This window comes from Rhinopithecus bieti, unplaced genomic scaffold (genome assembly GCF_001698545.2).
Source record: "Rhinopithecus bieti isolate Rb0 unplaced genomic scaffold, ASM169854v2 scaffold_70380, whole genome shotgun sequence".
NCBI lineage: Eukaryota > Metazoa > Chordata > Mammalia > Primates > Cercopithecidae > Rhinopithecus > Rhinopithecus bieti.
In genome coordinates, this window is record NW_016826132.1 from 9,729 (window position 1) to 18,521 (window position 8,793).

The window sequence follows — 8,793 nt, forward strand, 5'->3', positions numbered from 1 at the left end:
GGGCAGCTTTCCCCTCCACCTCCACCTTACAAATGGGACACTGGGGCTCAGAGACATGGCTCTCACTGCCCAGCCAGAGGCGGCAGGACAGGAAGAAAGAGGTGGATGGAGAGCTCCAGTGGGTACTGGCCCCAAGACACGACCCAAGCACACCCACTCAGTCAAACGACAGGCCTCCAGGCAATCCAAGAGTCTGCCTCCTGATTGGGTAAATCCCAGAGGCCTCTCCCAACAAGGGGCATGCTGGTTGGTGGTGGATGGACCGATGAGAAGGCGTGGGACAGTAAGAAGGCAAGGCGTAGGCCTCGAGGGTGTCCAGAAGCCACGCGTGGTCAGGGACATCGTGAACAGACTTTGGTGAGGGCGGGAGTGCCCCAAAGGCCTCGCTGTACCTGTCTCATGGCCCGCTAGGCTGGGTTTGGCTGGGCTTGGCTCTCCCCTCCCTCGGCTACCAGGACGATGGTCTCCCCACAGTCCAGGCTGTCTGGAATGCCGCCAGGAGCTCCCTTGATGAGGTGTCCGTTTGCGAGGCTTGTTTCCGCCCAGAGGGTGGCAAGCAGGCCGGCCCCCACACCGCCAGCCTCAGAGCCCCACGTGGCCAAGGCCACTGCCGATGCCTCCATTTGGGGACGAAGTGCAGCGGTGAGGGCAAGGGCGGATTTACAGATCCCGAGGGCTTCAGCTTCGAGCCTGAGAGGGAAATGATAGAGCAGGGAAGGGTGGTGCTCTGGGGCCAGGAAGGCCGACCTGGCACCCCGGTCCATGACAAAGGGGACGGTGTGGACTACTCGTCCTACCTGGCTGACGAACCTCCATCCTGCTCTATCCTGCTGCCGCCTAGCGTCCAGGGACACCTGTCCCCAGAGGGCTCCGCTGCCGAAGGGTCTGCTGACATCCGCGCGGACCTGGAGGTCCGTTCCAGTGGGAGAGGCGCGCTGAGCCCCAGCCCGGGAGAATGGCAGCAGGACTCCATCCGCCCTCTCCACCTCAGTAGCCCTGGGTCAGGACCAGCCTGGGAGAACCGGGAAAGGGGCTCGAAGAGCAGTTTGAGCGTCCAAGCGGATCCCCGCGATCTCCGCGGAAGGCCGTGCCAGGCTGTCTACCCACGACTCTGATTCCGCAGATGCGAGCAGCGGCTTACCTGTGATTACGGTGATCATTCACACCAAAGAAGGAAGCCACGCCAAGCCCGGAAGCCCCGAGAAGCCAGCAGACACTTGGCAGACGCCCGAGTATGCACCGCAAGGAGAGTTACTTTCACGTTCAGGGACCTCTCCTGACCTCTGCTCCCTGCATGCAGTCTCACCCCAGCCATGGAGAGGCCGGCCGTGGGAGAGCTGGAGATGTCTTCCTTGAAGAAAATGCAGAGTATGGTATGGGGAAAGGTGGGGATCAGGCCCAGCTGTTCAGGAGCTGCAGTTACAGGGCCCCTACCCCGGGGCCCTCTGGGAAGGAAGGTGGCCCAGGAGAAGAAATCCCTAGGGGTTGCAACAAAACTGGCCCTGCTGGGAGCCTTTCCTGCCTGGGGGCAGAGACTCTCAGCAGTTCCACCTGATCCAGCCAACTTCCCGCCAGTGTCTGGGTGGGGCTCCTGGGGAACTCCGCAAGACCCAAGGAACCCAAGCACAGCAGCCCTGGGAAGAAACCTCCAGGAAGGAAAACCAGGGAGTCCCAGGCTGCGGCCAGAGAAGATAATGACCCAAATAGAGATGAGGTCCCAAGGTCCCAAGTAAGTAGGTTCTCTTTGCGTTCTACTCCTTTTCCTCCTTGCTCTCCTCCTCCTCTTTCTCCTCTGTCTCCCCCCATCCACCTCTCTTCCAGCACACACCTCTTTGCCCATGCCCTTTCTATCCCTTGCTCAAGGGCTGTCATCGGGAACCCAGGGACACTAAGATGCCAGATTGAGGTCCTCCTCTTAGGGGCACACATTAAAGGGAGTACTTTGTGTGTGCCAGGCCTGGCTCTGGACACTCTGCAGTTGTCCTGCCCCCTCCCCCATAGAGGAGCTGGGATGGAATGCAGGGCTGGCAGCTGGTTTGGTTCGGGGGACTCCTTAATGTGTGGGGTGCAAAGCTTGGGTGTGTAGACTCATCAGCTTCCCAATTCCTCCTTCCCTAGCTGTTAAGCAAGCCCTCCTGTCTTGGGGCTGACTGAGGGAGAAAGTGCTAATGAGATTACTCTGGAGTCTCCACCTTAACACAACTTCTCCCAATGTGTACTCACCATCCGCCCCCACTGCCAGCCCGACTCAGAAATTTCTGTTTTAGCTTCCCACACACAAATCAGAGCTGATTTCCCTGTCTGTGTGTCATGGAGAGTACAGCAGTGCTGACCCCAATATCAGAGCTCCCCAAGTTCAGGAACCTCACAGCACTTGGCCTTGAACCTGAGACACCTTGTGCCCAGACACCCTGCACCCTCCAGTGATCTTGAGGGTTTGATAGGGGGTGGGGGGTGAAACCTCTGGCTCTGTCACCTCTGGGGCCTCAGCCTTGTTCCCAGGCTTTCCTGCCCACCCAGGCAGCTGTCCCACAGGAAACGGGGTGTCAACGGGGCTGGTCTGAAGCCACATTGTCCTCTCTGAGTGGGATTTGTGTGGTGGGGGGTGAGTGATTTGGAGCAGTGCCCCAAACTCCAACTCTGGAAGAAGACTTTCAGTGGTACTGAGCCCTTTTCTGTTAAGTCCTGCCCAGCCACACTGCCCCTCCCAGGGCCTGCCAGTGGCTGCCCCGCTGCTGGCGGCCAACACGGAGCCACAGTGATAGGGGCCACAGGTGAAGATGGGCTCACACTGGGTAACAGGGAAAACAGTCCCAGAGGGAGAGTTGGAGTTGCTGGGCAGAGCAGGGGCAACGTGTTGCCAGCAGAGGGTGATGCTGCCTCACCTTAGTCTCCTTCCAGAGCCCGGATCTCTCTCCTCTTTCCTCCTGGGGTTCATTGTCCTGGTTCTGCCCTGTCACTGTCCTTTCCATTGAGCATCCTTGCTTTCCCCCGTGACTTGACGCCAGAGGTTTATTTCCGTGCTCGTTGAGGGAACACGACGAGCTCATCCCCTCGCCCCCCGCCCCCCGCCCCCACCGCTGCTCAAGGGCCCAGGCCCTTTCCACCTCACTGGGAGACTTGGAAGCTGGATTATGTATTCTCTTTCAGGTGACTAGCAGCCACCTGTCCATCCCCCAAGACTGGAAAGGCAGCAGCTGCCCCCGGGAGCCCAGGGCTGTCCTTGAATAATGCTTTGTGTGGCTCCTAGAAATCCAGGTCCACACTAGATGGTGGGATTCATGTCCAGGTTAAACTGATTTCGGTGTACCCCCGACCTCTCCACCTTCCATACCCCATGGAGAGTGGGTGCCTCCTTTCCATCGAGGGTTCTGTGCCAGCCCACCTCACCACCATGCTGCAGGCTATGGGGGCTGTAAGGGCTGAGGGAGAGAGGGAGGCCAGGGAGAGAGCAGGCCAGAGTAGACTAACCATTTATCTTCCTCCGGTGTCTGCTGGTCTAGTGCATCTGGCTGCAGAGGGAAATTGATGAACTTACACAGCAGCTAGGTATGACGGAGCCCTGGCTGGGGCAGGGATGGACAGCGGTGTCTTTCTGCAGGTGTGGGGGGCGGGGGTGGGCTGCAGGTACAGGTGGCGTCACTGGGACTGATTTCCTCTGGGGAAGAGAACCAAGCAGGCCTGACCCTGGAACCTTCTGTGTCTTTCCAGCTAGGGATGTGCACAGACAGCAATGTGTCGTCTGAACTCTGCGTACACTTTGTCCATGAGTCCCAGATCTCTCCTTCTCTTAGGAGAAGGAGATGGTTAGAGATACTGCATGTGTTTTCCTTTAACTCCTGCCTGGTATGGCTTGTACGGTGTTTGCTTGCTGGCTGGCTTATCTGTCTTTGAAACACGTTCTGAATGAATGGTTCTGGGATGGCCCAACACCTGAGAACCACTTTCCCCCTTAGAAGGCATTTCCATGTTTAACTCAGGTGACGGATGGGTGAGTCAGTCCCAGGGCTGGTGAGGTTCTGGGTTGCAGAGCTACGCAGTTCCCCACAGGGGGGAGGTGGGTTTCTGTTTCCCTGGGTCTGGAGTGCCCAGTTCTGCCTCTCTTGTTTCAGCGGCCATGCAGTTCTTCACTGACAAGCTCCAGGACCTTTGAAGTGAGTGTTGCACACACCATCCCCCTTCCCACAGTCCCGGTAGCTTAGGAGGGCTGTGGGCTGGCCCTGGCTGGGGGCCAGTCCCTGAGCCTGCTCTGTTTCACAGGTTGGAGCCAGCATCTTCCTACAAGACAAGCAGCTGCTACCTTTGGAGCCCTGGAGCTGCAGCCAAGCAGGTTCACTCCATATCCCCTTCAGCCAGGGCTTCCTCTCTTCTGCTGCATTTGCCCCCTTCCCAATGCAGTTCAAAACAGTTTCAGATAAAGTCGTTCTCATACTCTATGGTTTGTTGTCTTCCCTCTCTGTGATTGCTGGGAGTGTTGAGAGGTGCGGGGTGCTGCTCAGTTTCCTGGTGCTTGAAAAACAGTTCCCCTGACGCTCTGTGGTGGGCCCTCTCCCTGCAGGGCGCCTGGGCCGACCTCTGAGCAGCAGCCCTGCACTCAGGCTCACCATAGTGCCCTGGGTCTAGGTGCTGTGGGGGCTCTGCCCAGCCACAGCAGCATTTCCTGCCTTTCTCCTACACGCCTTGCTCATGGTCCCTCCTCTTCTCGTCCTACTTTGGGGTCTCACAGGTCCCCTTCTTCAGCGCTATTCTCCCTCCACTTCAGCAGGAACTGACGCCCTCCTTCCAGAACCCTGGTTTCTGTCTGTTTTCCTCCTGCGGTTCACTGTCCCGGTTCTGCCCCGTCACTGTCCCTTCCTTCATGACCATCCTTGCTCTCCCCCGTGGCTTGATGCTAGAGGTTTTTCCTGCATGGTTAAGGGAGGATGAGCTCCGTGCTGTTGAGGAACATGACGAAGCTCATCCTCCCTTTCACGGGCCCAGTCCTCTTTCTGGAGCCATTATGTCCCTCAGGTGCCATCACACACACAGTCAGGTCATCTGGACCAGAAACCCGCTCGGCATACTCAGCTTCTCTCTTAGGCTTCACTTTTGAACCTCAGTTGCCAAATCCCGTCAGGACTCCTCCTTAGTTTCAGTAGCCAGGTGGAGGCAGAAGCCACATCCCGGTGGGTGGCCAAGCAAAAGGGAAGGTACAGGGAGCACAGAAGAAAAGGGAGGGGTGGACTCTTCGTTGGTGGTGGGGATGCTGATTCTGTTCTTATGCCTGTGGACCAACTTGGTGGAAACTGCCCACCGGCAGCTACACAGAAAATGACTTCCACCTCCTTAGTGTGCTATAGGTGGCCAACAGCCCCTTCTGCAGCCAGTCGACTCCATACCCTTGATTTGAAAATGGCCAGCTGCTTCTAGGGCAAATGTGGATGCTAGGCCTGGCTGTTCTTTGAGGGTTTCCGTCAAATGCTGTTCAATCGCCCCCAAGGCCGCAGGGTTTTGTGGACCTGATATTTCCATGTTCCTGCTCAGTCTTCTAGACCGCCTCTCGAGGTCACACGAGATTTCCTTGAGCTCCCTGTTCTGCCTTCACCCTCCTTGACAATTGGGATCACCCGCTTCCTTCAGCTGGAATCCTGGGCTGGGCGGGCCCCAGACTCGGGCACAGATTCTGGTTCCAATGAGGAGGTGTGTGTAGGTTCTGCCAGCTCCCATCGCCAAGAGACTGGGTGTTGAATAGACGAAGACAATAGAAATGCAGATACCATTCAAGGTTATTGTGTGTATGTGTGTGCGTGCACCTGCATGCACCTGTTTGGGAATCAAATTAATCGGGGATGCTCTTCCTTGAGGGAGAAAGGGCTGATTGACAGAGTGGAGGCAGTGGTGAAGGATACCTGAAGGATGGAATGCACAAAAGCAGGGCTGGGATCCACTTTTTACAAGAGGTGTTGTTCAATTCTAACACCTAGGAAGGCATGGAGTGGGACAAATGGGACGTCCCCAAACACAGGGACGAGTGTCAGGGCTCTCAGAATGCTGGAGGTGCCACAGTAGGCTCCTGATCTTCCACGGGATGGATGGGATGTCTCAGCACTCCCGTGTATGGGTGCAGTGATAACACCTCAGTCGCTGGTTGGTACCTCATCTAGGAAGTGGAGAGCTCCCATGGGAGGGTGCCCCGATGCCAGCTAACAGAAACATGGGCAGGACGGACACAATGAGGGTGGAAAGCAAGAAAGAGGGACTCCCCTGGGACAGTTGGTCGGGCTCGGTAGCACCTTCCCCCATACTCTCTCTGTGTATCCCTGCCAGGCCCATGGTGTGAGCTCAGTGAGGGGCACCATCACGCATGTGGTGGACCAATCACAGGCCTCAGACCTGGAAACGAACGTTGGTGGGGACCTCTCCCATCCGAATCCAACCCCTCGCCTGAGAGGGTTGGCTTGATTCCTTGGGCCAAGGCTTTGACCCCGATGGTTGTTTCTTGTGGGGATAACACAGCGGGCTGGTGTCTGGGGAGGACCTGTGTCAGGAACTCTCCAGCTTGGGTTTTTGCCACCAGAGACATCTATGCAGGTTCTGGAAGGGTGAGAATTCCAGCCCCAGGCACTACCCCGGGCAGGGGGGCATGGGCCGTGGTTGACAGGGTGTGGAAGGGGAGAAGCCCGTGGATGGAGTTGTGGAAGGCATGAACCCATTCCTCGGTGGCTGAATTTGCCAGCCCTGCCTCTCAGCACACCACATTTCCATGTTCAGACCACCTCCCGCACAATAATGGAGCTGCAACATGTACAGTCCAGGCCATAGTTAGGGCGGAGCCTTCCGGTTCTGGGGGAAATAAATGCAGAATACGAGGCTCCTCGGATTAGAGGAATCCATCTGGCCCCAGTGGAGAGGAGGAGGTCGAGCCCCTCCCTCATTCAGTGCATTCAGCACCCAGCTTTTGTTTTCCTTCAAGCCTCCTCTCCCACCAAGAAGAATGTGGGACCCAGCCTGGAAAGCCTTAGGCCCCCTGCTGCCTTGTCCTGCCACTTAGCTCAGAGGGGCACTGGAGGTTTGCCGAGCTGCGTGCTCGCCCTTGATGCAGCCACAGTGGCAGAGCCCTGAGCAGAATCCCACCTACACCCGGTGCCAGGGCTGCCACAGGTACATTTCCATATGAGACCTCTTACTCTGTGGGCAGAAAAGAGTGTCTCCTCTTCAGAATCCAGCTAAGGCCGAAGGTGTGTGAGTCTCCTCATAATCCCGCCAGCCAGAGTCTGCAAGGGTGACTGTCCAGGCTATGGCAGAGGCTCAGGGTCTTGCACCGTACTCGGAGATGTGAGATGGAAATCATAGGATCATAGTGGTCATGGTGAGTAACAGCCATGAACTTTAGTCCCCCTGGAACACACTCCTGGGTGAACTCAGAAAATCACATGCCCATCTGTCGTCAATCTCCATGCCAAGAACTCCTCCTTTCCCCCACACATTTTCTCATCATCCGTTTCCTCAAAGGAGGAAGTCAACACTGGTGTTTAACAGGTACGGCCACCTAGGCTGTGGCCACCAGGGTGGCTGTGGAAACACTGTCTGTGGGATTCCAGGGTGCCCCGTTCACATGATCCAGCCTGAACGGCACCCATGTGGTTGTGCAGTGTTGAAGTCCAGGTCACTACCACGCAGAGCAAGGAACAGAAGGTTGGTAGTATGTTGGAATCATCCTGTTTGCCCCACCCCGATCACTACTTCTCCCTTTGCACACCCCTCCAGAGGTAATCACTCTGCTGACTTTTCAAATAATCACTCACTTTCTTTTAAAGGATTAATAATTCCCAGTTAATAACCCTCTTCAAGATATAAAAGTTAGAGGCAGTTAAATGTAAAATTATGTTTTTGAAACATAATACACACACGTGCGTGCAAAAACACACACTCGCACACACACGCACACAGAGAGAGAACTCAGAAGCCGGTCATTTGACAAACAGTTATAAGGTGATCAAGCCAGGTAACTACAACCCAGGTCATGAAACTGTACATTGAACCTTTAGAGAATTGTGGTCTGAGTGTCTTTCTCTGAAGGAAGCCAAATGCACATGATATGTACTGTGTGATTCCATTTATATGGCATTCTGGAAAAGGCAAAATTCTAGGAGCAGAAAACGGATTGGTGGTTGCCAGGGTCTGAGAGTTAAGACCAGGAGTTTACTACCAGAGGGCGTGAGGGAACCTGGGGGGGGATGGCGATACTCTATATCTGTATATAATAGGCTGGTGTTTCCACAGCCGTATGCATTTGCAAAATCCCATAGACCTCTGAGTAAGTTATAGCCCAATAGTCCTGACTTTTTAGGAAAAAAAAATGTCAACAATACATCTTGAATGGATATTGACATTTAGTCAATACCCTTTGTGACTACGAAAAGCATGTTTCTCTCCCCAAATCTGTTAATGTGGAGAATTATATCACAGTGTTTTCTGAAGGGAAATTAAATTTGTATTTCTGGGATGAAGCCAATATTAGTCATGCCATGTTAGATATTTTCCTTTTTTATATCCTGTAGGCTTACATGTGCTAAGATTCTGTTTCTGATTTTTGTTTCTATGTCATAAGCCTGTGATTGATCTGCAATATTTCTCCAAGTGTCCTTGCAGGATTTGGTATCGAGGTTATGCAAAGCTCATACAGTGAGTGGAGGGTTGTTCTTTTCTTTCAATTTTTTTTGCACAAGTTTGTGTCAAATGGAAGATATGTATTCCTAAGATGTTTGCCAGCATGTGGTGGGGAATTCAGGAGTTTATTCATGGAAAGCCTTT

General features: G+C 54.8%; 1 pseudogene; it reads left to right on the plus strand.

Annotated features, from left to right (window-relative positions):
- Window positions 1-240: 240 nt before the first annotated feature.
- LOC108522863 (uncharacterized protein CXorf49-like) lies at window positions 241-4,153 on the plus strand (annotated as a pseudogene).
- The last annotated feature ends 4,640 nt before the right edge of the window (window positions 4,154-8,793 follow it).